The sequence below is a fragment of the Moschus berezovskii genome, chromosome 11 (genome assembly GCF_049115385.1).
Source record: "Moschus berezovskii isolate FMDL1 chromosome 11, NW_MosBer_1.0, whole genome shotgun sequence".
NCBI lineage: Eukaryota > Metazoa > Chordata > Mammalia > Artiodactyla > Moschidae > Moschus > Moschus berezovskii.
In genome coordinates, this window is record NC_142470.1 from 61,593,204 (window position 1) to 61,614,168 (window position 20,965).

General features: G+C 45.8%; 1 protein-coding gene across 9 annotated transcripts in view; it reads left to right on the forward strand.

Annotated features, from left to right (window-relative positions):
• NCK2 (NCK adaptor protein 2) overlaps positions 1 to 20,965 on the forward strand; it is a 114,979-nt gene that overhangs the window by 64,953 nt on the left and 29,061 nt on the right. For 4 of the 9 annotated variants that reach the window (XM_088841380.1, XM_055399196.2, XM_055399195.2 and 1 more), the window contains one exon: positions 1,375 to 1,551. The exons of 3 other annotated variants lie outside the window; for them this stretch is intronic. The gene's annotated coding sequence lies outside the window, so the exon portion shown is untranslated. Of the gene's footprint in view, positions 1 to 1,374; positions 1,552 to 15,739; positions 15,845 to 17,213; positions 17,378 to 20,965 lie in introns of all 9 variants that reach the window. 2 more of the 9 variants (XM_088841382.1, XM_088841381.1) reach the window with 2 other exon arrangements.

Sequence of the window (20,965 nt, forward strand, 5' to 3'; positions counted from 1 at the left end):
GCCTGGCACCTTTTCCTTGTGTTAAATCATACATTAAAACAAAACAAAAATCATTCAAGCCCTTAAAATAATACCAGAGAATGCATAAGTGGAGTTCATTTTTTAATCAACATTTATGAACTTGCCTTATAACATTTTTATGAATGCCTTCCCTGAATTATCCTTTTCTATTTGACTAAAATAGAACTCGACTCTTCTGTGGGGTGTTTAATAATGTTGTGAGTCATCATCATGGTTTGATGAATTAATAGATCTAATACAAGTGAATGGTCAGTCAGATCCCTTCTGGGTTTGAAGCATAATTAAAGATGCCAGTGAACCCCCTTGGAGTCCACAGTGCCTCAGGGTCACCTCAAAGGACAAATCAGGACTGAAAATAGGTACCCAGATGTGGGGGCCATGAGGCCACAGCCGAGTCCCACAGCCGGGAGGGAGGGGGTTGCAGGTCCCCTCTGTTGACTCCTCCTCTGTAATTTCAGGATGCTGTCTTCAGATTCCTGTAGCGATATTTTCTTTTTAAAAAATTTTATTGGAGTCTTGCTGATGTACAATGTTGTGCTAGTTTCCGTTGCACAGCAAAGTGACTCAGTCATGCACATGACATATACATACAATATAGCCTCTCTTTTTCAGATTCTTTTCCCATATATGTCATTAGTGTATTGAGTAGAGTTCCTTGTGCTCTACAGTAGGTCCTTGTTAGCTATCTATTTTATATACAGTAGTGAGAGAGAGAGAGAGAGTGTGTGTGTGTTCATCCCGATAAGGACGAAGCTGTGGGTCTGGCGGGGCCTTTCTCAGTGAATGGTCTGCACAGGAGATGAAATCTCTACATGATATCCATGCTCTGCAATTCTTCTCCCTAATTAGGCTCCCAGACGGGCTTTTTGAATTTCCACTTGGCAGCTGCTCTTTTGTTTTCAGCAGGATTGGAGGGAGTGGGCAGCGGTGTTGTGGGGAGGGGGCTGGAAGAGATCTGGGAGCTTGGGTCCCTTGGTTATCCCCAAGGGGGTCCCCACCTACCCTCTGCCTCCATGTTGACCCAGGGTCTGGGAAGTAGAGCAGGGCAAAGGAGTTTTTGTTTGGGTTGAGGTCAGTAAATATAAAGCACATTTTTTCCTGGGGTCTATTAAAAATATTTGGAGAAGGAAATGGCAACCCACTCCATTATTCTTGCCTGAGAAATCCCATGGACAGAGGAGCCTAGCAGGCTATAGTCCATGGGGTCACAAGGAGTTGGACACAACTGAGTGACTAAACAACAAGTAATAGTATTGGTTTCAGGCAAACAAATAATCAGTTATTTCTCAAGCAGTAACTTAAAATCCAACAAGCAAGCTGCCCTGATAAACGGTGTCTTCTGTCTCTTTTCAGATTTCCTACGTCCCTTTTCTTCGAGCAACTTCCTGGATGGTCACTCTCTGCTGAGATTTTAGTTAGATAGAATTTGGAGAACTCCAGAAGCTTGGTGACTTCAGGGCAGTCAGCTGAGGAAATCACCCTTTGAGGAGCTCTGCGTTGTGTGTCACCTCTCGTAACTGGGTGCCGAAGGTGAGTGTGGCTTTCCGCCTGAGACAGGCAGGAGGAGGGACTGCTTTCGCCTTAGATGTCCATGTTGCACTGAGAGTACGCTTTACGTTAATAAAACGGCAGTAAATGTAGCTCTGATTTGTTGAGCCTTGTAAAGTGTAAGTTGCCAAGGAATGTGGTTCAGAAATTAGACCCTGCTTTGGTGCATGGTGGCAGCAGGTAAGCTCGGAGGCAGGACCGTGGGTGCCTCCAACCTGTGAGATGCCCGGCGCCTGAGCTCCTGGATGGACAGGTAGTCTTGTGTCTGTAGGAGACGGGCCTTCTCTGTGTCGTGTGGGATCGGTGTCCGGGATACGTAGGAGCTGTCTTCAGGGTGAGTTCCATCTCGTGAGGCTTCATCCTAACTTGGATGCTGGGTAGATAAGGTTGCATCAAAACATCAAATGGGTAAGGATTCCGAGGGAGGGTTTATGTGTTCCTATGAGAAATCTTCTTCTCGTGTGTTAAAATCATACTTGTGACACAGCATATGGATTGAGATTCAGAGCTCCCGGAATAACAGGTACTGGACAAAAGAGTGTCTCTACAATAGGCATTTCTCAGCCCTAACATGATTTTGGACCATTTGATTTAGATGATACAAGAGGCTGGCTGGCAGTCAGTTCCTCTGGGGTCCCGGCTCTGACTGGGCACTAAAGAGCTTTATGAGAAAGTCCAGTTCACCTTCAGAGTGTTGTCTCCTAAGTGGAGGTTTGTTGTTGTTCACTCACTCAGTCGTGTCCAACTGTTTGCAACCCCATGGACTGAAGCACACCAGGCTTCCCTGTCTTCCACCATCTCCCGGAATTTGCTTAAATCCATGTCCATTGAGTTGGTGATACCATCCAACTGTCTCACCCTTTGTCACGCTCTTCTTTTGCCTTCCATCTTTCCCAGCATCAGAGTCTTTTCCAGTGAGTTGGCTTTTCTCATCAGGTGGCCAAAATATTGGAGTTTAATCTTCAGCATCAGTCCTTCCAGTGAATATTCAGAATTGATTTCCTTTAGGCTTGACTGGGCTTCCCTGGTGGCTTAGATGGTAAAGAATCTGCCTGCAATGTAGGAGACCTGGATTCAATCCCTGGGTTGGGAAGATCCCCTGGAGGAGGGCATGGCAACTCATTCCAGTATTCTCCCCTGGAAAACCCCATGGACAGAGGGGTCCATGGGGTCGCAAAGAGTTGAACATAACTGAAGTGACTAAGCACAGCACAGGATTGACTGCTTTGATCTCCTTGCTGTCCACGGAGCTCGCAAGAGTCTTCTCCAGCACCACAATTTGAAAGCATCAGTTCTGCAGTGCTCAGCCTTCTCTGTGGTCCAGTGCTCATATCCATACATGACTACTGGGAAAACCATAGCTTCGACAGTACAGACCTTTGTCAGCAAACTGATGTCTCTGCTTTTTAACACACTGTCTAGGTTTGTGGAGGAATAACACCCAATTTATGAGCTTTCCCTTCAAGTCTTATTTTGCTTCTATTATTCACAAATTCCTTTATACTATTCTTTTTCTAAAAAGTTTTGTTTTACATTAGAGAATGTAATTGATTTGAAATGCTGTGTTTCAGGTATACAGCAAAGTGATTCAGACTTATATAAATACACACATACAGTTTTTCAAATTCTTTTCCTTTTTAGGTTATTACAGAATATTGAGTAAAGTTCCCTGTGCTATACAGTAGGTGCTTGTTAATTATCTATTTTTATATTAAGTAGTGTATACATGTCAACCCCAAACTCCTACTTTATTTCTCCCCCTGACCTTTCCTCTTTGGTAATCATAAATTTGGCTTTAAACTATTCTTGAACCCGTGACTTTGGACTACAAAATCTCTTGGTTTGAGTGTTGTAGATTTCTTACTTTAATATAAATTAGAGTTTTCTTTAATTTGGTCTAAAACTGTTACTAAACTTTTTGTAAGTCAGGTTTTTCTCCTCAACCCCCTTTTTGTTTTTGAACCACCTGGATTTCAGTTAAGTTCCCCTTTGATGTGTGGCCAGCAGAAGGGCATGGAGTCAATATGTTGTGTTTCTTAGAGTAAGATGGTGAATTCTGCTTTACTATTTCCTTGGAGCAAGTGACACTCTCCAACCTGTTTGGGGAAGAGGTGGGGGCATCCATTGTGATTTCCAGGTGAGGTGCAGATTTGGAATTGAGAACCTGGAGCTCATCTCAGCAGCTGACCCAAGCCCTCCTCCTTTCTGTGTCCGTATAAGTGACCCTGAGACTCCCTTTTCCCCACAGGATATTGCTGGCTCTCTCTGGCTTTACGTCCTCCTGGGCAGTGAACAGCCACTCCCAGGTTTCTCTTCCAGACCTTATGTGAGTGGACGGCATTGGGTGTTTCATGTCCAATCCCGGGAGGTTTCCTTTTCATAAAAAAATCTTAGCTATGACCACTCAATTTTTTAAATAGTCATTGAAGGGAAACCTATTAAAATGTGTTCATTTATAAGTATAGTCATGTATCAATCGGTTTGTTAGATTTCATGAGAATATGAGCTAGAAATTAGTGTAAATTCTTGATTCTGGTCAATAGAATTCATTAGTGATTCATCAGTAATGGAGTCTTGACATGACTTCTTTTTTTTTTTTTTTGACATGACTTCTTTAGAAGCTTGGTCATGGGTGATATTAGCAGACTCTAAGTGACTGTCAGGGTCCTCTTCGAGAAGGTCATAAGTCAGGGGGAAATCACAGGCCTAATTGAGGAAGTGTTGATGTGTTCTGCATAAGTGCCCAGCGAGAGTCTGTTCAGTTCAGTCGCTCAGTCGTGTCCGACTCTCTGCGACCCCATGAACCACAGCACGCCAGGCCTCCCTGTTCATCACCAACTCCCGGAGTTCACTCAAACTCATGTCCATTGAGTCTGTTATTATTACGCAAACAAGAGGTGATGCCCGGTGGACAGTTATATGCAGATTATCATGTAAAGATACTTACAAAAATATTTGTATGCGTGTAATTTTAAGTAGACTTTTAAGTTTATGACAGACACAGCAAAACCATGATTTTCTTATTAAGAATTGCTTTTGTGGTTTTGAAAACTGTCCAGTGGGAAAATCGGTAGATCTGTCCTTTCACGTAATAAATATTGACTGTGAGCACAGCTGGATTCTAGGCTACTCTTCCTGCAGTGACTGTTTTAGCAGCTACAAAAATAAATGGAATACAGTTGTTCCAGACTCTTTTTCTCATGGCCTTGTGGGATGACGTGTGACCCTGACAGCTCTGCTTTTGGGATGACTGCTATGTCAGGTTATTACAGCAAGTCTTGAGTGCCCGAGGCAGGGAAACTGAGTGAATTTTAAAGAAGGGGACTTGGAGCAGGGGCATCATGGGTCTTAAGGCACAGGGCTGCTGCTTAGTTGCTAAGTCATGTTGGACTCTTTGCAACCTCATGGGCTGTAGCCTGTCAGGCTCCTCTGTCCATGGGCTTCTCTAGGCAAGAATATTGGAGTGGGTTGCCATTTCCTACTCCTGGGGGTCTTCTGACTCAGGGATCAAGCCCACTTGCATGGCAGGCCAGTTCTTTACCCTTGAGCCACCTGGGAAGCCCATGGTAATCAGTCTGCACATCATTTAAGCAGTAACAGGTGGGGACTGGCATATGCTCTTGGGTCAGTGGTCTTTGATGTTCCCACGGGAAAGGTGACCTTTTGGTCAGCCTGTCACTTGCCTTGTCCTGGAGAGAAAGAAAACAGTGCCAACCTGGTAAGGTGCTAAGTGAGGAGTCAGCCTCGGAAACATTTCCACATTACTAGGCACCCCAAGTTGGTGCCGTCTCAGCTAGCCTTCCCTGGGGCTGGACTGAGGGGATCAGTCTTGAGGAGGGATGTCAGTTGCATCTCTGGGTGACCTGAGGGGGCCACCGAGCCCCCTGTATCCAGGGCCTATAGTCCCTGAGCTGTCTTCTTTTCTCCCCTGGACCATCCCTCCCATGTTGAAATTAAGGAGTCAGGTCCTGAGAACTCCCTGACCTTGACTTTGCCTGATTTGGGGGGAGCGGAGATCATGGGAGGAGCATGGAGACAAACCCCTTCCATTTCCACTGGAGTGAACCTAACAGTGTAGAGTCTTCCCTTAATTATTCCCTGGATAACTCAGCATTGACAGTGACTCACTATTGTTGGAGGCTGGCTGGTATTTCTTGGAGATGGAGGATGTGAATAGTTCATATGTAGTGCTGAAGATTGTTTGAGAATCTACTTGAGAGCAGTCTAATGTGTGGAAGGACGTGGGTGTTATGCGGCAAGATGGTGCGTAGATGAGGAGACATATGGGCACAGAAAGGTCGTCCAGACTGGACTTCATGCTGTGGCAGTTGCTGATGTGCATACCCAGGGTGTAAATGTTAGCATGGGCATCACTGTACTGACCTTTTCTGTTATCTTTTTAGTCTTTATTTCATTTGTTTTTTCTCTGATTACTATCCTTCCTTCTACTAACTATGGGCTTCACTTGGTCTTCTTTTTCTGGTTCCTTGAACTGTAAAGTTTTCTTTATTTGGATCTTGTTTTTTTTTTTAATGTGGGTTTTTATCACTCTGAACTTCCCTGCTAGAACTACTTTTAATGCATCCCATCAGTTTTGGTCTATTGTGTTTCCATTTTAATTTGTCTCAAGATATTTTTTTATTGAAGTAGACTTGATTTACAATGTTATCTTAGTTTCACATGTACAACATTGTGAAAGGGAAAGCGAAAGTTGCTCGGTCGGTGCAACTCTTTGCGACCCCCGTGCACTATACAGTCCATGGAATTCTCCAGGCCAGAATATTAGAGTGGTTAGCCGTTCCTTTCTCCAGGGGAATCTTCCTAACCCAGGGATCGAACCCAGGTCTCCCGCATTGCAGGCAGATTCTTTACCAGCTGAGCCACAAGGGAAGCCCAAGAATACTGGAGTGGGTAGCCTATCCCTTCTCCAGCGGATCTTCCCGACCCAGGAATTGAACCAGGGTCTCCTGCACTGCAGGTGGATTCTTCACCAACTGAGCTATCAGGGAAGCCCTTTATACATTGTACTCCATTTAAAATTATTACAAAATAACGGCTATATTTTCCTGTGCTATAGAATACATCCTGTTGCTTATTCATGGTAGTTTGTGTCTCTTAACGTCTCATATATTTTTATTTCTTCTTTGACCCATTGGCTGTTCAGTAACATGCTATTTAATTTTCATCTATTTATGAATTTTCCAATTTTCTTCTTATAGCTGATTATTGTGATGGGAAGAGATGTAATTTCATAATTTTATTAATACTTGTTTCTGGCCTAATATATGATACTGTATATCCTGGAGAATGTTCCATGTGTGCTTCATAAAAATATGTATTCTGCCTACCCCTGTTAGATGAAATGCTTTGTCAATGTCAAGTCCATCTGGTCTAGTATGTAGTTTAAGTACAAATTTTCTTATTGATTTTCTGTCTGGATGATCTATCCATTGTTGAAAGTGGTATATTGAAGTGCTCTACTATTACGATATTGTTGTCTATTTCTCCCTTTAGGTCTGCTAATATTTGCTTGAAATATTTGTTGTTGTTCAGTCACTAAGTCATGTCCAACTCTTTGTGACCCCATAGACTGTAGCACTCCAAGCTTCTCTGTCCTTCACTATCTCCCAGAGTCTGCTCAAATCCATGTCCATTGAGTCAGTGATGCCATCTAACCATCTCATTCTCCTTTGCCTCCTTCTCCTGTTGCCCTCAACCTTTTCCAGTCTTTTACAATGAGTTGGCTCTTGGAATCAGGGGCTGAAGTATTGGAGCTTCAGCTTCAGCATCAATCCTTTCAATGAATATTCAAGGTTGATTTCCTTTAGGCCTGACTGGTTTGATCTCCTTGCAGTCCAAGGGACTCTCAAGAATCTTCTCTCGCACCACAATTTGAAAGCATTAGGGGTTACTCGGTGTCTAGGGTTGGCTGTAGCCTTTGATGTTCTAGTAGATGTAGTGGCTAGAGCTGCAATAACTGGTTTAAATAATTGTCCAGTAAGTACTGAATGTTGCTTAAAAAAAAAAAATAGTGTTGATTCTACTACAGTTAACCTACTTGTGAATCAGTGGAGGCAGATATAAAGTACCAGGCACTTACCAGGGGCTTGGCTCGGGCTTGGCCCCTCCAGGACACTATCTGTGGCTGAAATACAGGTCTTATTACCCCCTATTGCATAGGCAGAGACATTGAACAAAGATGGTTCCCAGGGTCTCAGAGTGGAACTTACACAGCAGCATTCTGCCCTGCCCATGGTCCACTGCTTCCAAGCTGGTATTCCTTCTGCTTCCTGTCTCTGACATCCCACAGAAATGCCATGGTGGAGACTGGTATTGGAGTGCTTTCCTTAAACCAGGGACCCCTCACCACTCTGAGAGATGAAACAACTTGGCCACAACCCAGTGCTCATAGGACTAAGTGGGCTGTGTACCCACATCTTTCTGACCCAAAGCCTTTCATTCTTGCTCGACGGTGAATTTTATTTTCCCTCACAAAATCTCCAGCAACAAAGGTTGGTTTGAAAACCAATCCCTTTGGAATCTCAAGGAATGCATGAAGGAAGTCTTTGGAAGGGGTTGAGGGTGGGAGCCAATACCTGAATCTCCAGAGGCTTACATTCCTCCTGAAGACCCTAGGGCCAGCTCAGCAGTCTTCGGACCTGCACTTGTGTCCATCCCAGGTGTCACTGTGTGTGGCTCCCAGTTGACCATCTGACCTCTGAGAGAAGTCATTTGTGGAGGCAGAGGGACCTCCTACCCTTCCTATGGGCGTGATCATCCCAGGTGTCCCCCGCGTTTTCCATAGTACCTGTGTCAAGAGCAAAGCCACAGAAAATCAAGATTGATTGTTTCTTTGTGCGGACATGAAATCATCCTTTTCTGCTGGTTGAGGTGATGGTCAAAGCTTAGGCAAGCATTTCCCTTTTCTGTCACAGCCAACATGCCCCATCAATGTGACTTGCTCGAAGGCTGGACACAGATTGTTGCTGTTCAGTCTCTAAATCATATCCGACTCTTTGCAACTCCATGGACTGCATCTCTGCAGGCTTCTCTGTCTTCCACCGTCTTCCAGAGTTTTCTCAAACTCACATCCGTTGAGTCAGTGATGCCATCCAACCGTCTCATCCTCTGCTGCCCCCTTCTCCTCCTGACCTCCATCTTTCTCACCATCAGGGTCTTTTCCAGTGAGTCAGCTCTTCACATCAAAGGTGGCCAAATTAAAAACACAAAGAGCAAACCCTTACTCCTGTTGCCCCCATTCTTTTCCTTAGGAAAGATTATAGAAATGAATTCATAGCTTTGCAGTCATGTCTTCACTACTCTCTGAATTGTACCTTATAGTTTGCAAATGAATTTACATATAAATTCTAAGATCAGCTGATGTGGCTGTCTCCCCCCATTTTATAAAAGGTGGAAAAGAGCCTGAAGAGTTCGCTTCATTTGCCAGGACAGCCCAGCAGATGGTGACGCCTGACTCAGGGCTGCATGGGGGACTATGGGGGTGCTGACCACACACACGCTGTCTTAGTCTCAGCGTCCCTGGACCGCGTGTGTACAATTCTAAGAAACAGGCCACTCCAGCCACTTGGAGCTTTAAATGGAGCGCTGCTGCACTTGAGGTTCCAAAATTAGGAGAGGTGAAGAGTTTTTCTTGGCATCCTTCCTCCAGAAAAGCAAAAGCATATTTGTCCTGTGTCTGTTGCCGGGTAGGGGTGTCAGCTTTTCAAAAGCAAACTAGACCTTGAATGGGTAAATCTTTTGGAGGTAGTGGGTGTGTTTATTACCTTGTTTTGGGGCTCAAGGGTATATGCATATGTCCAAACTCATCCACCTATACACATTTCATATGTGTCACTTCTAAGTGTGCGTCAGTGAAGCTGAGAAACGCTGAACTGCCGTGACAGGATGAGAATTCCTGCATGGACCCACTGCAGTGTGTGTCAGTCTGGAGGGTTTTTTTTTTTTTTTTCCTACACTTTTTCTGAAGTGTAGAAAACCGTAATGAGCAGCCTGGTGGTCCAGGAACACAGTTGGAGGGTCACTGGTGGCTCTGGGGGTCTTGCCTTCTCCTGTTGCTGGCCTGTCTCAATGCAGAGAGGGGAAAAGCTCCTTGAGTTTTAGGTTTCTGCTGATCAGAATCGACTTTGCTGTTGGCTGTTACGGAAACTGTTTGACTCCCAGATGTTGAGATGGTTATAAAATCGTATTGAGTGGTGTGGTATGAATCGAATGCGTAACTGGTATGAAAGGGGTGAATAAAGGGTATGAATAACTGAGACCATGAAAGATCCGTTTAAGGGGAGTGGTTTTGGTGCTGTGTTAACGAGCAGGACAGTAGCAGGAGCGGTTTTGAGTGGAGGCCGGTAGCCCTCAGTGCTTGCTGAGGGGGTGACCGCGTCTACCTGCTGGCCCCCAACTGGGGGCCAACCCCGCATCTCACTGTGAAGTGACACCTGCCTTCTGAGCCTCTCGGAGTCGACTTTGATCGACAGTCACATTGACACGTGAATTGATGGAGCTGGTGCAGGCTCTCTGGCCTGCCCTGGCTCTCCCACCTGTGTGCAGACCTCTCCAGGCACAAGTGGGCAGGCCATGGTCAGGGGCAGCCCAGGGCAGCCCCCCGCTCACCGGGGGAAGTGGAATGCTTCATCCACAGGGGGCGTTTCTGTAGAATGCTGCTTTCTTTCTGGCACCGCCACCCCCACCCCCCAGCACCGTCCAGGACTCGGGGAATGAGTGGGAAATGCAGGGAATTTGAGGACCCTCCCACCCCAGGTCAGCCTCACTTTGGTTGGAGGGATTGGGCACGAAGAGCCTGTGCTCTTAACCTGAGTTCTTACAGTAGATTTTGTGACGTGTCCAGAGATAACACTTTACCAACAAAGGTCTAGATAGTCAAAGCTAATGGTTTTTCCAGGGGTCGTTTACAGATGTGAGGGTTGGGCAATAGAGAAAGCTGAGTGCTCAAGAACTGACACTTTTGAACTGTGGTTCTGGAGAAGACTCTTGAGAGTCCCTTGGTCAAAAAGGAGATCGAACCAGTCAATCCTACAGGAAATCAACCCTGAATTTTCATTGGAAGGACTGATGCTAAACTCCAATACTTTGGTCACCTGACAGGAGGAGCTGACTCATTGGAAAAGACCCTGATGCTGGGAAAGATTGAATGCAGGAGGAGAAGGGGACAATAGAGTGTGAGATGGTTGGATGGCATTATCAACTCAGTGGACATGAGTGACTAAGTTGTGTCCGACTCTTTGCAACCCCATGGACTTAATTACTAAACAATAACAGCAACAAGCAACTCAGTATCAAAAATACATATAACCCAAGAAAAACAGGGACCAAAGATCAAAATGAATATTTGGCACCCACCCCCAGGTGTGGTGGGCTTCACTGGTGGCTCAGACACTAAAGAATTGTCTGCCAGTGGAGGAGACTCGGGTTCAATCCCTGAGTTGGGAAGATCCTCTGGAGAAGGGAATGACTACCTACTCCAGTTTTCTTGCCTGGAAAATGCTATGGACAGAGGAGCCTGGCTAGCTTCAGTCCATAGGGTTGCAAAGAGACAGACACGACAGAGCGACTGACACTTGCACTTTTTCAAAGCCCCTCTTTAACTGTCAGAAGCAGGGTTGCTCTGGACCGAGTGCATTCTCTGTGCTGTGGATGAGGCATGGAGATACTGCCTGGTACTGTGTCAGTATCCAGCTTTCCAGTCAGCCCCACATCATTTTCCCAGGCCGAACTGTCTTCCTCCTGTCCTGGCACAATAGGAGGATCTCCACTGCCTCCCAGCCTCCCTGATGCTCACATCATCGACCTGGCCCATTTCTGTCCATCTAGTGTTAAAAAGCATCCCCCTGTGGTCTTGGCTCATGGATGCAGTGAGCTTTTCTGAGTTGATTCATCATCTGTGCTGTCCTTCTGGACAATCAGTGACTTTGTCTCCACTTGCTTTCAACTGAGTTGTTGTTTCTGTTGCTTCTTGAACTGCAGGACTCTTTATATATTCTGGGAACCAGTCCTTTGTGGTTATATGTACTGGTTTCTTTACAAATATCCTCTTTTTTAAATATTTTTTTTGATGTGGACCATTCTTTGAAGTCTTTATTGAATTTGCTACAATATTGCTTCTGTTTTATGTTTTGGTTTTTTGGCCTCGAGGCATGTGGGATCTTAGCTCTCCAACCAGGGATCAAACCTGTACCCCCTGCATTGGAAAGTGAAATCTTTGCCGCTGGACCATCAACGAAGTCCCAATTTCATCATATTTTTTCTGTTTATTTATTTTTAATTAGAGGATGATTGCTTTACAACATTGTGTTGGTTTCTGCCACACATCAATGTGAATCAACCATAGGAATCCATTTATCCCCTCCCTCTTGAACCTCTGTCCCACCTCCCTCCCCATCCCACCCCTGTGATTGTCACGGAACACTGGATTGAGCTCCCTGTTTCACACAGCAGATTCCCACTGGCTATCTGCTCTACGTATGGTAGTGTGTATGTTTCCATGCTGCTCTTTCAGTTCGTCCCACGCTTTTCTTCCCCCACCGTGTCCACAAGTCTGTTCTCTGTGTCTCCATTGCTGCTCTGCAAATAGGCTCATCAGTGCCGTCTCTCTAGAGTCCATATATATGGATTAATATATATTTTTGTACCTTTCTGACTTATTTCACTCTGTGTAATAGGCCCTCGGTTCATCTACTTCACTAAAATTGACTCAAATGCGTTCCTTTTTATAGAGAGTATTCCACTGTATATATGTATACCACGACTTCTTTATCCATTCATCTGTTGATGGGCATCAGGTTGCTTCCTTGTCCTGGCTCTTGTAAGTGGTGCTTCAGTGAACATCGAGGCACATGTGTCTTTTCCAGTTACGGTTTCCTCAGGGTATGTGCCCAGTAGTGGGATTGCTGGGTCATATGGTAGTTTTAGTCCCAGTTTTTTAGGGAATCTCCTCCAGTCTACATCCACAGTGGCTGTATCAATTTGCATTTCCACCGACAGTGCAAGAGCGTTCCCTTTTCTCCACACCCTCTCCAGCATTTATTGTTTGTAGATTTTTTGATGACGGCCATTCTGACCGGAACAAAGTGATAAACTCATTGTAGTTTTGATTTGCTTTTCTCTAATAATGAATGATGTTGAGCATCTTTCCAAGTGTTCATTAGCCATCTGTATGTCTTCTTTGGAGAAATGTCTATTTAGATCATCTGCCCACTTTTTGATTAGGTTGTTTGTTTTTCTGGTATTGAGCTGCATGAGCTGCTTATATATTTTGGAGACTAATTCTTTGTCAGTTGTTTCATTTGCTATCATTTTCTCCTATTCTGAGGGTTGCCTTTTCACCTTATTTGTAGTTTCTTTTGCTGTGCAAAAGCTTTTAAGTTTAATTAGGTCCTGTTTGTTTATTTTCGTTATAATTTCCATTACTCTAGGAGGTGGGTCATAGAGGATCTTGCTGTGATTTATGTCAGAGAGTGTTCTATGTTTTCCTATAAGAGTCTTATAGTTTCTGGCCTTACATTTAGGTCTTTAATCCATTTTGAGTTTATCTTTGTGTATGGTGTCAGGAAGTGTTCTAATTTCATTCTTTAATATGTAGCTGTCCAGTTTTCCCAGCACCACTTATTGAAGAGGCTATCTTTGCCCCATTGTACATTCTTGCCTCCTTTGTCAAAGATAAGGTGGTGTCCATAGGTCTGTGGGTTTATCCCTGGGCTTTCTATCTTGTTCCGTTGGTCTATATTTCTGTTTTTGTGCCAGTACCGTACTGTCTGTATGTTACATACTGATAACTGTAACTTTGTAGTATAGTCTGAATCAGGAAGATTGATTCCTCCAGCTCCGTTCTTTCTCAAGATTGCTTTGACTGTTTGGGGTCTTTTGTGTTTCCATACAAATTGCCAGTTTCATCATATTTTGATCTGGGAGGATTGGTAATTCCCATTAGAGAATCGAGATTTATTTGAACTAGAATGATCTTTTACTGTGCCAGCTATGCATACCACTATTTATACACTTCAATGCTTTCCTATAAAAGGGAGTCTTATATTCTTACAGCTCTGCTGGAAGGATTATATATATGCTTTGTGTTGCTTCAGTGTTCAACATCCTGTTTTTAAATTTGGGGGCTGATAAAGATAAATGCAAAGTTTTCAAATACTATCATTTTATTGACTAGTATATCTCCAGGTCTGAGACACTGCCTCCTCAGTAGTTTAATGAGCTTTGCTGAACTTTCATCTTTCCTTTTCTGTCACTGCTCTCATCGGTTGTCAGAAAAAGTTGGAATTTTACCCTTCATTATTGATCTGTATTTCATGAATATTTATGTGTATTCTGTGTACTTTTCCCCTTTTACTCAAAGTAGCTGAATGACACAAAATTTTAAATTTTAATTGAGATTATTCCATGGCTTCCCTCATGAATAAAGAGCCCTTATTATGTAGAATAACAATGATGGTATCAAAGGTGAGTCTGAAAGTATGTGTTAGTCATTCAGTTGTGTCTGACTCTCTGCAACCCCAGGGATTGTGTAGTCCACCAGGCTCCTCTCTCCATGGGATTTCCCAGGCAAGAATACTGCAGTGGGTTGCCATCCCCTTCTCCAGGGGATCTTCCCTACCCAGGAATCAGACCTGGGTCTCCTGCATTGCAGGCAGATTCTTTACCACCGAGCCACCAGGGAAGCCCCTATCTAAGGTGAGATTGTTTTAAATAACGCTCCTTAATTGTGAATCCAGCTGCACATCAGGACTTGAGCACAGGAAGCAGCATCTCAGTGTCTTGTGTCCATGAGAAGTCTGGTGTTGGAGGCCACACAGCTGCTGGCAAAGAGCGTCCATGCTGCTGTTCACGTGCTCGCTGGGTACACAGGCTCAGGACCTTCTAAGTGCTCGGTTTATGAGAAGACACAATCCTTGTTTGCGAGGAATCTTATTCAGCGAGAAAACAGACAATAAAAATGTATGTGAGGTCCCAGTAAGTGCCGGGGAGAGAGAAAGCAGAGCAGGAAAATGTGTTTGTGTGTGGGGGGCGGAGTAGTTGTGGACGCAGCGGTTCTTTCAGATGAGCTGGACAGAGACTTGGTTTCATCAGGGTGGGCTGTGAATTTGGGAAGCAGGGAGAGGGGGCAGGGGAGGCAAGAGGAGCAGGGAGTGTGAGCTTGGAGGAAGAGCTGGCCTCAGATTGTGTTCTCCTGTGATGGGAAGGGCGCGAGGCTTCAATGGAGGAGACACAACCTACTGTCTGTTTAGGAGCATTACAGGCCGCTGCTGGGGAGGCAGACCAGCGGGGGGAAAAACTGTGTGATCTGGGCCCAGGTGGGGCTGGCTTGAAGCTGGGCAGTGGAGGGTCCGACGGTGGGAAAATTTGAGAAGTATTTTGAAGGCGAACCGACGGGTTTGCTGATGAAATGAATGGGGTGTGCGTATTCTGTGAGACGTGCCAAGATTTTTGCCTTGTGGGCACCTGAACAGATGCTCATCCTATGCTCATGGACTCAGAGGGAGCCTGGGAAGACGGAGGGGGTGGATTTTTTGGTCACTCTTTGATTGGTTTTCTTTTGCTGTGGTTTGATGTAAATGGTGAAGAGTTCTGTTTGGATGAGTTTGGAGAACAGTTGGAGATGTCTCAGAGGTGGGGGAGGTCTATGTCTGGGGGAACAGGGCTGGAGGCTGCACTTGGGAGCAACTTGTTTAGAGAGGGGGCAAAAGGATGGAGTCGAGGCCCCCAGACAGCCTAGGTCAGAAGCGCGAGGAGGTGCCTGTAAGAGAGGAGGGGAGAAAGTGAAGCAGGGCTGGGTGCTCCAGGGAGCGGAGTGAAGGGCGGCCCTTCAGTGATTAATGTGGACAGTGTCTGCCGTCAGCAGGCAGGAAAGACAATCCAGGAGAGAGAGGAATGACCCAGCCAAGAGAAGTGGGAGTGACCACAGGACGGTTCCTTCATGAAGAGCAGGGTGGGCCCTGTTCAGCGCAGACGAGGCTTTCCTTCCCCAGGATCACTGCTTCGCCTGAGGTTACCTGTTCACTGTGTGGGGGAGCCCGTAATGTGCTGGCAGTGGCTGCTGAGGCTGCAGCAGCCCGGCCTAATGGGAAGGTCAAGGAAAGGCACTGATGATTCAAGGTTAATATGCACCTGCCTCATCACCCTTCTACAGAATGACCGATCTGCTGCTGCTGCTGAGTCACTCCAGTTGTGTCCGACTCTTTGTGACCCCACAGACAGAAGCCCACCAGGCTCCCCCGTCCCTGGGATTCTCCAGGCAAGAACACCGGAGTGGGTTGCCATTTCCTTCTCCAATGTGTGAAAGTGAAAAATGAAAGTGAAGTCGCTCAGTCGTGTCCGACCCTTAGCGACCCCACGGACTGCAGCCTACCAGGCTCCTCCATCCATGGGATTTTCTAGGCAAGAGTACTGGAGTGGCTTGCCATTGCCTTCTCCGATGACTGATCTCCGTTCCGTTCCGTTCAGTCGCTCAGTCGTGTCCGACTCTTTGCGACCCCATGGACTGTAGCCTACCAGGCTTCTCCGTCCATGGGATTCTCCAGGCAAGAATACTGGAGTGGGTTACCATTTCCTTCTCCGGGGGATCTTCCCGACCCAGGGATCGAACCCGGGTCTCTCGCATTAGAGGCAGACGCTTTAACCTCTGAGCCACCAGGGAAGCCCATGACTGATCTAGCCAGCCTCAAAGAAGACCAGGGTCATAAACAACTTTAAAATGTTGCCAGTCCTATTGTGTAAAATAAACCTTACATGGATGGAATATAATTTATTAAATTCAATTCAAAACAGAGACAAAAGGACCAACAAAACAAGTGTAATATTTTACCTCTAGCATATTAACCTGTAATTTCAGAAAAATACCTGTGTGCACACATAGATATAGACGTATCCAAATATAGAGCTATGAGCAGGTAATTGGTTTAGAGAGCAACCGGTAAGAAAAGAGACTGACTACATGGGGGAAAAACAGTCATCCTTACCTTGATTTTCAACATACATTCTGAATTAGTCCAATAAAGTAATCTACTTCCATGTGGGTCTTAAGGCTTTTTCTTTATAAGAGCTCATGCCTTCAATGTGGTCAACCAATTATTATAGAAATTCACTCAGAGGTTTTCAGGATGGCAGCCCACTCCAGTATACTTTTCTGGAGAATCCCATGGACAGAGGAGCCTGGAGGGCTACAGTCCATGGGGTCGCAAAGTCAGACACGAATTAGCAACTAAACAAGTAGGAAGAATGTTAGCCTGGCCCCCAAAGATGTCCACATCCTCCTCCTTGGAAACCTGTGAATCTGTCAGGCTCCGTGGGGAAACGTAGGGGAAAGGAGGTTACTGATCAGCTCATCTTGAGGGAACACCCTTGCAGGCCTCTGTGACCACAGAGGCCCTATGAGCAGGAGAGGAGGCAGAAGAATAAGAGAGGAGCCTGCCTGGACCAGGGCAGTGCCCAGAAGCTGGAAGACATAAGGACCATTCTTCCCTGGACCCTCCAGAAGGGACATGGCCCTGCCCATACCTTGACTCAGCCCCAGTGAGACCCAGGTGGGACTTTCTGCCCCACAGAACTGTAAGGGAATGAACTTGGGCTGTTTTAAGCCACTAAGTCTATGCATGTGCCTACAGCTGCTGCTAAGTCGCTTCAGTCGTGTCCGACTCTGTGCGACCCCACAGATGGCAGCCCACCAGGCTCCCCTGTCCCTGGGATTCTCCAGGCAAGAACACTGGAGTGGGTTGCCATTTCCTTCAGCAGCCCACGGAAAAAGAATGCCACAAATAACCATGCCAAGGTCAGTCCAAACAAAAATAACACTTTCATTGTTTTCTCTCATTTATCACACTGTTTTCCTCCCTTTGTTTATTCTGCAAATACTTTAAAATAGTACCCTTGCTTTAAGGAGACCCACTCAGAGAAATGGTGTCAGAAGCAACTTTAAAAGACCTTATAAATTCTTTATTAAAGTTTCAGGTTGCGTGGTAGATAAGACTTGCCAGATGCCAACTCATTTGACAGGAGTTGGCAGGAGCCTGTGATGCCCTGGGGGGAACAGAAAGGCCACTTGGTGGCTTTCTGCAAGCGTATCACTAATTACAACTGCTAGACTTCAACTTCAAGTAGGACACGATTTGGAATCTCATGCTGCTCCAGCTCTCAGCAAGTTAATTAAGCCATGACGAGAGTCAAGGTATTACCACTTCCCTAAGGCACAAAAATACACTACATGTAAAAGAGAAAATAAACAACAGAACGGGCTTGGCACGCCTTCCTCCATGGGGAGGGGCACACGGTCAAAGATTGTTGTTTTTAGTTGCTAAATTTTGTCCAACTTTGTAACCCCATGCAGTGTAGCCCGCCATGGACAGACTCCTCTGTCCATAGGATTCTCCAGGCAAGAATAGTGGAGTTAGTTGCTATTTCCTCCTCCAGGGGATCTTCCTGACCCAGGGATCAGAACCCATGTCTACTGCCTTGGCAGGCAAATTCTTTACTGCCAAGTCACCAGGGAAGCCCAGTCATAGGAGGAGCTGCTAGCATTCCCCTGGTGTCCATGGGGCTGTTTCCTAACTGTGAGCTCATCCCAGGTCTGCAATCACCCTGTGAAGCAGAGACGATGGATCTACAGAGACACTGAATGAGTGATGAAACTGGGGCTTGGAGATGTAAGATAACCTGTCTACACCCACAGGCTGGAAGGTGCCTGAGCCAGGATTCAAACCCACAAGAAGGGTGTCATCCCAAAGCCTGAGCATCCCCCATTGTCCTCTCTTATTTGCTAGAGTACTGGGCAGGAGATTTTGGCCGCCTGGCCCTCTGACACTAACCATCAGTGCTATAGCATGCACAGTGCTTTCATGCTGACTGTGATTCCTGTTCTGAGTCTGTGTGTGGGCAGGGGGCTCAGAGCTGTTTTCACAAACTCCTGAACCCACACGACAGAAGGGCAGCTGGGCTGAGGTGCACAGCCGACTCCAACCCAGGCCTGTATGACTTGAAACCTCGCCCCTTAATCACGACATCACTGGGCTGCTTCCGGGGGTCTGGGTACCTCCTGAAGCGAGGCAGGTACTGCTCTCTCATCCTACAGAATGAGAGGAAGTCCAGGGGGATGCACAGAAGGCCCAGCTGAGCATTGACCCCAGATTATTGTTTCTTATGTTTATTTTTATTCGCTTGGCTTAGCTGGGTCTTAGTTGTGGGGTCTTTGATCTTCATTGTGGCAGGCGGGGTCTTTAGTTGCAGCATGTGAAATCAGGGTTGCTGCATATGGGATCTAGCTCCTTATCCACAGATCGAACCCAGACCCCTTGCACAGTGGGCAAGAAATCTTAGCCACTGGACCACCTGGGAAATCCTGAACCCCAGACTCTTTATTCAAGTTTTCTGTTTGCAGTTATGACCGAGTGGTTCAGCTTGGCCCCCGAGACCCCTTTGGGAGTGTCCATGAGCATTTTGGGGTGTTGGTTGTTCTGAGAATTATGTAATCCAGCCCTAAAGCAGCAAGCTGCAGTTAACAGGCTCCTTTTTAGAGAGTCCCAGAATAGGATTGATATTATTTTAGGAGTTAGTGGCAACCGCCGGGCCAAGAAAGTTTTATAACTATTCCAGTCTGTTTGGGGTTTTGTTGTTTTTTTTTTAATCTTCTTCCACCCAAGACTTGAAAAAGCAGCTTAGCATGTTAGATTTTCTGAGTTTCTTTAATTCAGTATAAAATAGGATTTTTCTTGCTAATCTGTATCACTAACTCTTAAAATTGTATGACTGATCGCATGACATGAAACATGATCTGGCTGCAAAATATTAACTTTGTGGCTCTTCTTTCTGTTGGCTATAGGTGGGTGAATACTAGCTTAGTGAATGAAGGTAAAAATTTGATTTTCTTGACCTGCCCAAGCTGGAGGGGTAAATGTGCACTATGCTTTGTATCTGACCTCGGTAAGTCCTAGACCACATCAGAGTTCCATTTCTGACTTAAAATTTCTGCAGTCAATTAGAAGGTACTTCCTCAGACTTTCTTCTGTTATGGCTTTTCCGTATTAGGAATTTAAGTCAATTTGTACATCTGGTTTATATTGGGGAATAATCTTAATTCAGCGCCAGCCTCTTCTTATTACACAGTTCATCCTACACTCATAGCAGACTTCTCATCACCAGAAGGACTGGCTCCTCCTGGCCTCCTGGAGCAATTTCCCAGGACTTTGGGTGGAACCCCCACTCTCACCCCACTACCCTTACCAACAGCTCCTTCCAGGATGGCCATCCAGCCAGCAGCCTCTGCAGCCCAAATGGCCAAGGGAAGGCAGAGTGGGGTCTGTGGCCTGGGTGCTGGTGGGTGGGGTGGGTAGACCAGTGCACTGACTGTGATTGGTGTTTGATGGGGGGCGTGGTTGTTATTGCTGTGGTTGTTGATGGGGGAGTGTGGTCATTGGGGTGAGGTGGTTGTTGATGGAGAGCTGTGATTGCTAGGGTGAGGTGGTGGTTGATGGTGGGCTGTGATCACTCACGCAAGAAGTGAGCACAGGAGCACAACCCTGGGCTCAAGTCCTGGCTCTGTTGTTCAGCAAGTCATTGAATCTCTGATTGTCTCTCTCCTTAAAGTTCACACTTCCCCCAGAGGTGGGTGTTTGGAGATTAAACAATCACCTTGTGCATGCCAGTGTCCTCCCCTAGACTGAGCACTCACTTCCAACAGTCCCTGCTCCAGACCCAGGAGGAGCACCTTCAAGGAGGGCTGTCGGAGTCACCTGAGGCCTATGATACGCTAGGGGTGTTCAGCCCCCGCTCCTAGGGGTTCCAGGTGACTGATGGGGGTGGAGCCAGGCACAGCATGTTCTAGGCTCCTTTCCCTGTGATTGTCATCCTGCACTGAAACCTACCATGACAGCCAGAGCTTAACTTACCAGCTTTTTCATGCAGTTAAATTGTGCAGAAAATTTATAGATTGCTTTGATTGGTCTTAAGTGATGTGCTGTTCTTGTTAAAATCTCTCTTTAAAACAACTTTAATTAAGACACAAACCTGGTATCCCAATAAAATACTGTCTGAGCCCCATTCCTTTTACTGCTTGGGCCCTTCCCCTCACGACTGAAAAAAGAGAAACGACCTCCATGACCTTCAAAAATCAAACCTGACAGTGAGTTCAGTACATATGGAGACTCCCATGGACTTGAGATTTTCTGAAAGTAGGTAAAAGTATTGCCTACAGCTTGGAAATGAGCTTTGTGTAAACTGTCTTCCTGGATATTGTGTACATCATGCATAAGGTTTATTAATCATCCCCTCCTTCCCCAAAGGTTTGTTATTTGTAAGTTTGGAAGCTAATTCATGAAGGAGGAGAACATGTATTATTTATAAGTGTCTTTAGCATCTAGCAGCAGAG